Raw genomic sequence first — 14,483 nt, forward strand, 5'->3', positions numbered from 1 at the left:
AGGGACATTAACATCAGTAGAATTCTTAGAGTCACTATCATGCTCAGATTCCTTTTCCACAACGGATGTTTTCTGTGGAGTTGTATGCACCGGTGAGTTTGATTTAGACTCGACTGACTGTGGTACACCTATATTGTTCTCAACAACTTTATCACTACGAAGAGTAGTGACAGCATTCACATAATCACGAGTCTCATTACAAGTTGAGGTGCTTGCCTGAAATGCATTTTTTGAATTTGTGGAGGTTGACTAGGGAGTTTACATTTTTCTCTCTCATTTAGCGCATCACATATTTGACCCATTTTAAGTTCTAGACTTGTGAAACGCTGGTCTATGGTCTTTTGAAGTTGTAAAAGATTTTGGGTCAACAGACCGACACTGTCTTCAAATCTAGGCTTTTTATCTACAGGATACTGAGAGTGTGATTGTACTTCAGGGTTTCTAGGATATGAATATCCTTGGTTATTACTCGTTGTACCCCCTTGTACGACCCCTTTAGACCAATGAAATATTAGGGTGATTCCTCCACCCTGGGTTGTAGGTCTGAGAATAAGGTTGTTCTCTTGCTTATGATATAACTCATTAGCCTGATCAAGTTTAGATTCTTGAAATGCATGTAGGTATGGAAAAGTATCCACTAGGTGGTCTGAACTATGACATGCCGCACAAATTGCTATTTCTAATTGGTCACGAAGAGTAGGTGTAGTAGTTTTCACATTCTTCTGCAGCTCTAGCGTTTCTACTTTCCTATCCAAGGATACAACCTTTGCATTTTCTTCAAAGTCGGACTCAATTCTATGGACATTAGATACATGGGCAGTCTTTTTAGGTTCACGGATGGACTCCCACTGTTGAGTCTTTTCAGCAACTTCGATTAAGAAAGTCCAAGCCTCATTAGCATTTTTGTCAATAAATGCACTATTGCACATTGACTCAACCATGGTTATGGTACGTACATCTAGGCCTTCATACAAAATTTGCACAAGTATCCATTTTCCAAAATCATGGTGAGGACATTGGAGTAATAATTCATTAAATCTCTCCAGATATTTGGGCAAGGTCTCTCCTTCTATTTGCACAAAACTATCCAGACTTTGACGAATTGTCGTAGCCTTATGGTTAGGGAAAAACTTTTTAAAAAATTCTTTTGTAAGATCTTCCCATGTTCTAATGGATTGTGGTTGTAGGTCAGCAGCCAGGACTTGGCTTTTTCCTTCAAAGAGAAATGAAACAGTCTCAGTTTGAGGGACTCTTCCGGCATTTGGTTCAAATGCAGGGTCCCATAGATATCTTCAAAATCTCTTACATGGTTGTAAGGGTTTTCAGCATCAACCCCTCTAAACACAGGCAACATATGAATTATGCTAGCTTTTAGCTCAAATTGACCAGCATCAGCTGGTAAAACAATACACGAGGGTTGGCTTGCCCTAGTTGGGTACATGTGATCCTTCATACTAAGGTCCTGGTTCAATTCTTCACCCATTGTTTCAAACTGGTCAGGGTTGTTCTCTTCAGAAGTGGGTATCTCAATAATATCTCTTGTCTGATTCTAACTAGTCGATTTGTTTGGTCTCTAAAAGACACAATCATAGCCTAGAACACATCAAGCATGTTAAAACACTCATACAGCTAACGATTCTCAAAACATGGAAGCACAACTCATATAAACCTACAACTAGGTTTCAGGATTATGCACACAGATTCAAAGGGTTAATGCTTATGAAAATGACAGTCGGTTCCCAGGTTGAATGCACACGAACACAGGTTATGCCGAGATTAAGAGACGCACAGCAAAATAACAATTTTAGCAAGCAAATATGTTATTTGAACTTCACAGGGTCATACAGAGGGGTGTCTCATGCTGTAGTAGTTTGGCAATAGTCAGTCAGGAAACCATTTTTCCATGCAGGCTTAGCATATCATGCACGACAGCATAAAAAGTATACAGATTGGTTGTTGGGTAGCGAGTAAATAATTCACTCAGATATCATAAAATCAAGCATGCAAGTACCAGCAGTGATATTGGAGTAATAATTCAGCAGTCACGGAAGATAGTTAAGACATAATTCGAGTTTGAGAATACGATACCGCCAGTATAAAACTGGGTTTAGGAACTTCCACAGGTAATTCTGCTTCTTTTTCTTCTCCTATTTGGCTGACATGGCAGAAGTTTCAGGTACCTGCTAGCTCAGAGAAGAATTTCAGTTCCCAGAATTGTGCAATTAAAACAAAGAAACAAGGACAGTCGTCGTTTATCACTGCTAGTTAACAACTTAGAATGCCAGGACTACTGATGTGAACTGTACTAAGGGATTAACTGAAGTTTTACAGATTATGACAAGACAACAATGCAAGTATAGACAAGTTCCACAAGGGACAAGGAACACAGATGAAATGCAAATGCTTGATATCTTACAGGATGCTGATGTAAAGTAAACTAAATAAGAACAAGATGCAGTTATATAGCTAAAACTAACACAGGGTTGCAGATTATAAACAAATGGGCTACACTATTGTAAGCTAGGAAAACGAAGGAAAACAACTGATTTTTTTTTTATAATTAAAACAACAGCTGAAATGAGAACCAGTTATACTATAACAGAATAATGATCTACTGATGGTTATATGCTTGAACTATGAAACAAAGAAATCTATCAACATAAAAATTAAGAAACAGGGCAGCTAGCTGCAAAGATTGTTTTAACTATGCAAGATCTGTGATGATGCAGGTGCTAGAAAGTTCAAAACCAAAACTACACTAATCAACATGATGCAATGGTCTAGAACAAATATACAAGAAATAAACTAAAAACAGTAAAGGGGAACTTTTAGATCAGCTACACCGCTACCGAGTCCCCGGCAGCAGCGCCAAAAACTTGGTAGGTCTATAAACAAGCCTACGACTATGTCAAATTGCAAGTGCACATAGTCTGTTGTAGAATGGGAAAATACAGGTCGATCCCACAGAGACAAGGTTTGTGTATAATGAATACCAAAGTCTTCCTATACTGATTCAAAGATAAGTAACAAAACGGGGTTTTGTTGTGTCGATACGGCGGAGATGTTGGTAAAGATTATAACAGCAAAGTAAAGATGCAATAACAAAGATGTTAACACTGAGAATTAAGGCACTAGGATTGTCAAATCGACCACTAACTTATACTAGTTATTCTCCTAATGATATTAACCTTGTCCTTATAACTGATAACAAGGGAGATACAAATCATCTGTATATCTAAGGTGACTTTCATATGAATTATTCAATCACAACTGAGGTATTTCTCCTAAGCATTAACTATATTTTCAGGGCACAACTAATCAAAAGATCAATATATGAGATCAAGCATAAGTTGCAGTTCTTCAGCACATGATTGTTCTAACTACAATGGATACATGGAATACACTGTGAAAGTAAAGTATTGAATACCTAAGACTGAATTTCATTCTAAACATTTAAACACAACAAGGTCACTGCCACTAACATGAATAACTAACCATTAATCTAGGGTTTCATCTCAACCCTAGCAGATGGATTTATAACATAATGAGAAAGTTTCAACAATGGTTTAGATTAAGGAATTGATTCAACTAAAACTGATGATTACCCAAATTACAAAGAACCCTATTTATACCCAAATTTCTTCTCAATCCCATGAATATGAAAATTAGAGAATACCCACTCACTCAAATTGCGACTTCTGATAGACCCCTACTCCGATTCAACTTTCCATCTCTTTGATTTGATGTTCTACAGCTGTGAAGATAACCCTAGCCTTATCTCTCTCAATCCGAGCTTCTAGGGTTACTGTTTTGGAGAAGAAGCTAAGATAGAGATATATAGAGACTAGGAGGTTTATTGATTGCATAGGGTGGCTGATAGGTTGGCTGTGATCAGAGATTTGTCGGGGATGGAGGTGATTGATGGAGAGATAGAGGTAAAGGTTTTGCAGAGTCTGGAGAAGATGGGAACGACGTACTGGTAGGACTATAAAGAGTACCTATAATGACTGCAAGTGCACGGTGCCAATTGTGTAAGGTGAAAATACAGGTCGATCCCACAGAGACAAGGTGGGTGTAGCTTGAAAACTATGGTCTCACTACAACTGATTTCAGAACAAGAAGTAACATGAATAGGGGGTTTTGTTTGCCGATACGGCTAGAAGTTGGTTATGTAACACAAAATAGAAAACAAGAATGCATATTAAAGGGCACTAGGGAAGTCGAATCCACCACCTAATCTCAGCTAAGTCAGTTCAGTTTCAATAATGTTCTTGTCCCTTTTTATGGACACCAGACAAGATGCAAGTCTGTCGTTTATCCAGGGTCTCAATGGATGGCTTAATATCAACTAAGGCAACTAATTAATCCCTAGTATTAGTTGTCTTCTCATAGTACAACTAATCACATATCAATTTGATAACTTAGATAATTAAACCTTTCCTAAGATAGATATTCTAATCGCAATTATGGTATCTTTCCAAAGCACTAACTGTCTTTTCAGGGAACAATTAGTCAAGGGATCAATAACAGACAATGAAGCATGAATTGTAACACATTCATCACAGAAGTATTCTAACTACAATGGATGCATGACATACACTGTGAAAGTAAAATTATGAAGAGCTCAGATTGTAATTATCCTAAACAAGTAAAGCACAATAAGAACAATGTGATAAACATGAATCAAACTTAACAGTAAATTAATGGTTTCATCTCAACCCTAGCAAAAGTAATTAGAACATGATGAACACAATATACTACTACATCTTGGTGCACCGACTAATCCGGGCATGCCTTTTACAACACAAACACGTCTCTATTTATACACAAATTTTATTCAATTCTACTTCAATTCGATAACTAAGAGGTACCCACTCACCCAAAACGCGTTTCTCTGACAGTTTACATCTTCAATTCATCTCTGCAAGCCTACTATTCCAGCTCTTTGAAGATAACCCTAACTTTATCTCTCTCAATTCTAGCTTCTAGGGTTACTGTTTTTGATAAGAAAGAAGATAAGGTTGAGAGAGATAGAAATTAGAGGTATAGTTGATGTTAATTATGGTGGTTTTTCTCAGAGAGGTGGTGGCGGAGCTGATTAATTGGGAGATAAAGGTGCTGGTTCTGTAGAGAGAAAGAAGAAATGAAGAAGATGTTCTTTCTGGTCGATTAGGTGAATGGATAAAGGGTGTTATAGTGTTGGGCTGCTACTTCAGATATTGATGTTCTGAAGGATGAGTTGTTGGATTTTGGAATGGTGCAGCAGATTTGATACACCGGGTCTGGATATGGATTTGTATTTGGGTTCTCTACCAAGCCCACTGTTGGCGTAGCTCTTGCAAGCGGCTTGTGGAACGCGTGCAAGCGGATTTCCAATGGTTCGCAAGCGGATTGTGGGTGCTCTCTGCATGATATTTCTTCTACGTTTCTCATTACCTTTACGCCTCTAATCACCAATTTCCTTCTCTTTGGCTTTTCAATTCATCAAAGCTTTATTTAGTACCTAAAAACATAAAATTAATTAGTATAAGTATTTATTCTTGAAAATAATGAAAACTCCAAATTTGGGATAAACTAGAGAGTTAGAGCACAAAAGATGAGTTAAATTCCAATAAAAGGATGTAGAAATATGCAATATTTGGCACTCATCAAATACCCCCAAACCTGAATTTTACTTGTCCTCAAGTGAAACAGAAATTAAGAAATCCTAACTATACCACTATCGCTGGTCTCGCGAATGCATTTAGCGTATGCACTAAGCCTTTAAACCCCTAGGTGTCCTTAGTGGACGAGTTGTAGTCTCGTGAGGGTTTACCAGAGGTGTACCCACAAAACCTTCTCCAACTTCAGAGCGTAATGGAGTCCCAAGTATCCAAGGAGCTATGAGGACATAGAGTTTCTACATGCTAGTAACAAGAAGTTAGAAATACCAAAATAACGCATTCTCATCCTTAAGAGTTGAGCGAGAAGTAACCACACCATATGAAAGAATTCGGGTTCGAGGGTGATCACAAGCCTCGACTTCTGCCTCACCAATAGGGTTTTATGATAATTTCACTCAAAGAGACCTCTTTTTTAGTCTCTCATGTGTGCAGACAGGAATAAAGAGTGAAACCCCGCACACGTTGAATGGTGGGAAGGAAAACCTTCCGAAATAATTTCTGGAGACTTCACAAAATTGTAGAAATAAGAATCTTTTTCTGATGATCTCTAAGAAAGGAAATCAATCATTAGAAAGGATGAGAATACTCACTTACGTTCACATCCGATCGGCAATCAGCACCACTCTCACAGTATCCATAGAAACGTCTTCGTCTTCGGTCTTCAACTGTTGATGATGAACTTCTGGACATCGTAGAACCTTGATAATTTTTGCTCTTCAAATTCTCGTTGCTTGAATTTACGTCTAATTTTTCTTCTTTACCATGATGTTTATTAAACAAAACTAAAAATAAACTACAATGATATAAAAAAAATTATAATACTTTTTTTAACAATAAAAAAACAACCTGAAAATATAACAGCAAAATAAATAATGAAACTACCAAAGCCATGGATGAAGGACTTTATCACTCAATTATTCACAACATGTATTGTCTTGATTTCGTAAACTTCATTGTTTCTCATCTTCTTCTGTTTTCTTTGCTCTTGTAAAATAAGTCTTCAAATGTGTATAGAATTCTGCTCTTTATACTGTAGCTTCACTTTGAATAAGAATTTTACTTTTCCTTGTATTGTTGCATGGAAACCTTGGACAATTTCAAATTTCTTCATAGAATCTAACGTTGCTTTACTCGTTGATGATGATGTGTTTCTATGGATCTGTTGATGTTGTCAAGAGAGAGAGAGAATGGTGCTAACTGCAAATCAAACTACAATAAGGAGTTTTCATCTTTGGACGTCATCCTCATGATTGACAAAATTAGCACTCAAGAGATCACAAATAGTGTTGAAAGTGGTGCGAAGTTGGGTAGCTCACCATTACTACACGGAATTTATGTACGGTGACACACACTCTAAAAGGACTTGTTAGATAGTCACAAAAATTGAAGGTCGGTGCCTCGCTTGATGTAAAAATAGGTAGTCTCCACTAAGGGTGATCACAACTCTACTACCAAATATCTTTGTAGCACCTAATTTGCCCACCGGCATGGTTAAATCCAACTTTAACGCTCAGACAATCAAGAAACCTGATTGTGTTCTCCAGTACTTCCAAGTTATTTCGGTGAGACTCTCTATGTAAACATAGCTAGAAGCATGCTAGTGACTCTAAATTCTCTACAAGTTTGAGGTTTTATGCAAATATTTACAAAAATTTTGAATTTTTGAATTTTTTTTTTAATGCAAAAGACTAAAATCTCTATATGCAAAATACTCCCCCACACCTAAATCTAACATTGTCCTCAATGTTTCAACATATGAGCAAAATTATAACAACATACCAGGAGAACAGTGCAACGTATATTTTAAAGGAAGAGATTACCAGATGTTAGCGAGAGCAGAATTAGAGCTTCATTATTCAAGAAAATTTCACCATACACCAACAATCGAAAGAGTTGAGGACCAACCCAAAGACGGAGTGCAGAAATTTTAACAACCTCACACAATTATAATAGGACAGAAATGCAAGTGAGACTGCAAAACAAAATGAGCTACCCCAAACCTGGATTTTTCACTGGATATACTATTGGATACAAAATCTCGCAGTTTTGGAGGTTCATCATGCACAAGGTCTAGTTCAAAATGAACTATGGCAGGAACAGGCAGAGTTATGCATTTCGATTGTGGCTCCTCAAAGATATTATGCTTAGCTGCAAAGTAGTTCAGAAGGACTTGGGAGGCACACAGTTCCAATCCTAGATTAGGTACTCTTAGAAAAGTAGGTTTAACAATATCTTTACAAACCAAATCTAGGTTGGGTGCAAGATTACCGGTTTGTGACATGGGTGGTGCAAGATTACTGGTTTGTGACATGGGTAGAGAGCTAGACTCGTCTAAGTTATATTCATTATTATGCTCAAAAGTTTCAGTACGTAGCCTAGTATTTTACCAATCAGAAATAAGTAATGCAGTATCATGCTCACAGTCATTGAACAAATTAACAATCCCCAATTCAGTATTATCATCATCATTCAAAACTTTATTCTCATGCATAGGCCAATTAAAAGAGACATCATACTGTGACCTAGGTAGAGAATCAGACACATCAATTATATTTTCATGCATAAGATCATTAGTGTCAACAGAAGATTCAACATTACCTAAGTCAGACACAAGTTGTCTGTCATGCTTATCTTCACAGAATAATTGCACAGGCTCCGGATCAGTATCAACATCACATGTATATGGAATACTAGAAGAAACATTATTCATGAAGGTCGAGGCAGAGGCCTAATGTCTCGGAACCCAAAGGTTCCACAATATTTTCAGCATAAACATGTTCTTCTAACATAACAGCATAATCATCATCATCATCATCATCATCATCATAACAGAAATGCGATGCCCTATTCACGATCATAGTGTCTCTGGCCCACTCATTTACCTCTAGATTAGTTTCATGTTCAATATCAGTTACATGAGTAGGACTAAACACACTATTTTCAATATTTACCTCATTAGGAATAACAAACATCTCATCATGAAATTCCTCCCTTCCCTCCTTTTGTACATGAAACAAAATCGTATCAAAATATGCATTAATTTGTCCCATGGAAGGAGAGTCTTCAACAGTAGGTATCCTCATAGCATACGGGTATTCAGTACATGGTTGCGCATAAGGGTCACTACAGAAAGGAAATTCAGAAACAATGCTATATGGTTTATTATGAAATGCATTCAATTCAAATTCAGCATTGTCTTGTTCAATGAGTTTGTGATTTTCCTCCACAGATTGCACACAAGGGGGCAGGGGAGTGCAAAATTGTTCAACTTCCCATTGTGGTGAATGATACATGTATGAATGGTCATTAGGGTCTATAGAATACTGATCGCAACCTTCGAAAGGTTGATTACGGTCCCAATGATTACCATCATAGTAATTAGTAGACAATTCATACATTGGATTATCATGGCCTTCTCTAGACTGCCTAAGATCATGCATTTCAGGGAAGTGCTCAGTTAAATGACTTGTGCAGCCACAGACGATGCAAACGGAAAGTTCAACTTGCCTAGATGACATAGATGTGACAGATTTATCATATACATGCATTTCTAAAGCAGTGATTTGAGCCTCTAACTGATCCAAAAGTGACGAATGTGTGAGTGGGGTACTACAAAAATCTTCATTTTCCCCCTGTGGCGAATGGTACATGTGCGAATAATCAATAGGGTCTGTATATTTAAGCTCAGGACTCTGAAAAGGTCAGTAAAAATCCCTATAATTATTAACTCCATGGTTCATGGGAGTCTCATAATGTGAAGCATGCTCGTAAGCAAGTTCTCTGACCGATTTCTGTGATGATCTCTCATCCCTAAAATCAGTCCAAAATCCTGACATTTTTTTAAGTAAAAATAAATTGAAACAAGTAGTATCCTAAATGCAACTAACAAATCCTAAACAGAATGATGCAATGAAATATTTATAAAAACACAACAGACCTATCACAAAAAAAAAAATGAACCAAAAAGGTGTTCTTGGTTGTTAAAGTAGGCTTGCCAATTGGCTGGTCGGATATTTCACCCAGGGTGTATATACCATCACTAAGATTAGGCTTCCTGTAATCACAAAAAAATTAACTTGTACAGGGTGCTTTGTCTTCTTGGTTTTAGCAATGGAAATGCTGTTAACTAACGTGTGGCCAGCCCGTATGCTAACAAAAATATGAAGCTCTTTATCTAACCAAACATCAAAATCATCAGGCCCTGTGGCTACCATGGGAAGAATTCAGCTAAAAGAGGTATGAAACTTACCTCGGGCGACAACATAGAGCAGGCGTAACAAACATGTTTTCCTTTTCTTCTTTATCTGTTGCCACGGTAGTCGTCTTTCTAACGGCAGATACAGTGAACACTTGAAGCATTAACACCAATCAAATAATCAAATCCTAGAACACCACTGATAACAAAATTTAGTACCACAAAAATGAAAAAAACTTGGATATGTACACAATAAAGAAAATTTAGACCACAGTGAAAGATTATGAACAACAGGAAGTACACTAACAGAATTACCAAATAAGCAAAAGCTAAGATATATAACATTGATTTTAAAACAAGCTAATGAAGTATAATCACTATAAACTAAAGCAAATACTAACAAAATCTAAGATTAACACTAACTAATACTACAGCTAAAGGCTAATAACAGTGCCAAAACAATGAAACTTTAAAATATTAAAACACTAAAAACCTACAGATTACTAATCTACATGAACTCAAAATAAAACATGGGCTACAGGACAAAATCTAAAAATCAAGCAAATTCCTAAATGCAACTGAATGCAAAATCAAAACACTACAGAACAATGAAATCTAAACTAACATACAAACTATGCACCCGCTGACTATGACAAGATAGTTATTTAAAAGTACCAGCCACATGACAAAGTTTACAAATGGTGAAGATATAAGTGAAACAAACTAAAACAGCCAAAAGAATTTAGTACGAAAGAAAAAAAAATCTGCGACTGTGAATTAGAACTATGAAGCAGTTGATGTAAATATGCCTAAAGCTACAAGATAAAGAAAAATAAGATACCAGCTACAGGAAAACAAATTCCTAAACAAACTATAAATAAAATAAAAAGAAAAAAAAAACTACAGGGCACACTCTAACTATGTACAGAACTTAAATCAGTACAACTACATATGATAATTATCGAAAGCTGATGCAGGACATAGAATGATGCAGGCTATATAACAGATGGATTAACTACTAAGTTATACTATAACGATACAAAAGAATACAACTGAAGACAAACAGACTACACTAACAAAATGAAAAAGATAAATCTAAACACATATATACAGGGTTATACTAAAAATCAGCGAGGTAAGGATAAAAACTTCAGCTACACCGCTACCGAGTCCCCGGCAGCGGCGCCAAAAACTTGGTAGGACTATAAAGAGTACCTACAATGACTGCAAGTGCATAGTGCCAATTGTGTAAGGTGCAAATACAGGTCGATCCCACAGAGACAAGGTGGGTGTAGCTTGGAAACTATGGTCTCACTACAACTGATTTCAGAACAAGAAGTAACACAAATAGGGGGTTTTGTTTGCCGATACGGCTAGATGTTGGTTATGTAACACAAAATAGAAAACAAGAATGCATATTAAAGGGCACTAGGGCAGTCGAATCCACCACCTAATCTCAGCTAAGTCAGTTCAGTTTCAATAATGTTCTTGTCCCTTTTTATGGACACCGGACAAGATGCAAGTCTGCCGTTTATCCAGGGTCTCAATGGATGGATTAATATCAACTAAGCCAACTAACTAATCCCTAGTATTAGCTGTCTTCTCACAGTACAACTAATCACAGATCAATTTGATAACTAAGATAATTAAACCTTTCCTAAGATGGATATTCTAATCGCAATTAGGGTATCTTTCCAAAGCACTAACTGTCTTTTCAGGGCACAATTAGTCAAGGGATCAATAACAGACAATGAAGCATGAATTGCAGCACATTCATCACAGAAGTATTCTAACTACAATGGATGCATGACATACACTGTGAAAGTAAAATGATGAAGAGCTCAGATTATATTTATCCTAAACAAGTAAAGCACAACAAGAACAATGTGATAAACATGAATCAAACTTAGCAGTAAATTAATGGTTTCATCTCAACCCTAGCAAAAGTAATTAGAACATGATGAACACAATATACTACTACATCTTGGTGCACCGACTAATCCGGGCATGCCTTTTACAACACAAACACGTCTCTATTTATACACAAATTTTATTCAATTCTACTTCAATTCGATAACTAAGAGGGACCCACTCACCCAAAACGCGTTTCTCTGACAGTTTACATCTTCAATTCATCTCTGCAAGCCTACTATTCCAGCTCTTTGAAGATAACCCTAACTTTATCTCTCTCAATTCTAGCTTCTAGGGTTACTGTTTTTGATAAGAAAGAAGATAAAGTTGAGAGAGATAGAAATTAGAGGTATAGTTGATGTTAATTATGGTGGTTGTTCTCAGAGAGGTGGTGGCGGAGCTGATTAATCGGGAGATAAAGGTGCTGGTTCTGTAGAGAGAAAGAAGAAATGAAGAAGATGTTCTTTCTGGTCGATTAGGTGAATGGATAAAGGGTGTTATAGTGTTGGGCTGCTACTTCAGATATTGATGTTCTGAAGGATGAGTTGTTGGATTTTGGAATGGTGCAGCAGATTTGATACACCGGGTCTGGATATGGATTTTTATTTGGGTTATCTACCAAGCCCACTGTTGGCGTAGCTCTTGCAAGCGGCTTGTGGAACGCGTGCAGGCGGATTGCCAATGGTTCGCAAGCGGATTGCGACTGCTCTTTGGATGATATTTCTTCTACGTTTCTCATTACCTTTATGCCTCTAGTCACCAATTTCCTTCTCTTTGGCTTTTAAATTCATCCAAGATTTATTTAGTACCTAAAACACAAAATTAATTAGTATAAGTATTTATTCTTGAAAACAATGAAAACTCCAAATTTGGGATAAAATAGAGAGTGAGAGCACAAAAGATGAGTTAAATTCCAATAAAAAGATGTAGAAATACGCAATATTTGGCACTCATCACGTACAAAGGGGGTGTTTGGCTCTTGTTCGGTTAAGGGAAGAAAAAGTGTGTGCTGGGGTGTTGAGCAGACGTTGATATGCCAGGTTTGGATATGGGTTAGGGTTCTTTCACTTACTCAGGCCCAGATCTTCTTCAAAGCTACTATCTCAAGCCCACGCCTAGTTTTGAGACGTGAAAGCAACATTCTTCACTTGCGGATGAGGTGCAAACAATATTCTTCACTGCCTTCTAGCGAGAGCTTTGTTGATTCTTTTCTGTTGCCACCAATTCTCTGTCATTCTAGTTTCTCCTTCATCCAAGCTTTATTTACTACCTAAAAACACATAATCAATTAGTATAAATATTTATTCTTGAAAACAATGAAAACACAGAATTTGAGATAATATATGATTTTAAAGCGCAAAAGGTTAATTGACAATAAAAAGATGTAGAAATATGCAATATTTGGCACTCATCAAATACCCCCAAACCTGAATTTTACTTGTCCTCAAGTGATACAGAAATTAAGAACTCCTAACTATACCACGTCGCTGGTCTATCGAATGCATTTAGCGTATGCACTAAGCCTTTAAACCCCTAGGTGTCCCTAGTGGACGAGTTGTAGTCTCGTGAGAGTTTACCAGAGGTGTGCCCACAAAAACTTATCCAACTTCAGAGCGTATCAGAGTCCTAAGCATCCAAGGAGTTATGAGGACATAGAGTTTCTGCATGCTAGTAATAAGAAGTTAAAACTACCAAAGAACGCATTCTCATCCTTAAGAGTTGAGCGAGAAGTAACCATAACATATGAAAGAATTCGGGTTCGAGAGTGATCATAAGCCTCGGCTTCTGCCTCACCAATAAGGTTTTATGATAATTTCACTCAAAAAGACTGCTTTTTTAGTCTCTCATGTGTGCAGACAGGAATAAAGAGAGAATTTCTGCAGACGTTGAATGGTGGGAAGGAAAACCTTCCGAAATAATTTCTGGAGACTCCACAAAGTCGTGGACAAAAAAATAATCTTTTTCTGATGATCTCTAAGAAAGGAAATCAATCATTAGCAAGGATGAGAGTACTCACTTACCTTCACATCTGATCGGCAATCAACACCATTCTCACAGCATCCATAGAAGCGTCTTCAATCTTTGGTCTTCGGTCTTCAACTGTTGATGATGAACTTCTTAGAACCTTGAAAATTTCTAATTCTTCTCTTCAATTTCCTTGTTGCTTGAAATGTCTTCTTAAATTCTTCTTCTTTACCATGGTGTTATTTAAACAAAACTAAGAAAGTAAACTACAATAATTGATTTTTTTTAATGATAACAAAATAAATAATGAATATTAAATCCATGGATGAAGGACTTTATCACTCAATTTTCCACAACTTATATTGTCTTGATTTCATAAACTTTACTAATTCTCATCTTATTTTCTTTTCTTTGCTCTTGTAAAATACCTCTTCAAATGTGTATAGAATTCTGCTCTTTGTACTGTATCTTCACTTTGAATAGGAAATTTTTACTTTTCCTTGAATTGTTGCATGTAAACCTTGGACTATTTCAGCTTTCTTCATGTATTCTGACATTGCTCTGCTCGTTGATGATGATGTGTTTCTGTGGATCTGTTGATGTTGTCGAGAGATAGAATGGTGCTAACTCAAATCAAAATACAAGAAGGAGTTTTCATCTTTAGACGTCATCCTCACGTGTAACACTCCGAACCTTTTTCTCGGGTTTAGTCAAACCCATTAGTCAATTTAAGCACTTACAGTGCCTAA

This window comes from Papaver somniferum, chromosome 5 (genome assembly GCF_003573695.1).
Source record: "Papaver somniferum cultivar HN1 chromosome 5, ASM357369v1, whole genome shotgun sequence".
Classification (NCBI taxonomy): domain Eukaryota; kingdom Viridiplantae; phylum Streptophyta; class Magnoliopsida; order Ranunculales; family Papaveraceae; genus Papaver; species Papaver somniferum.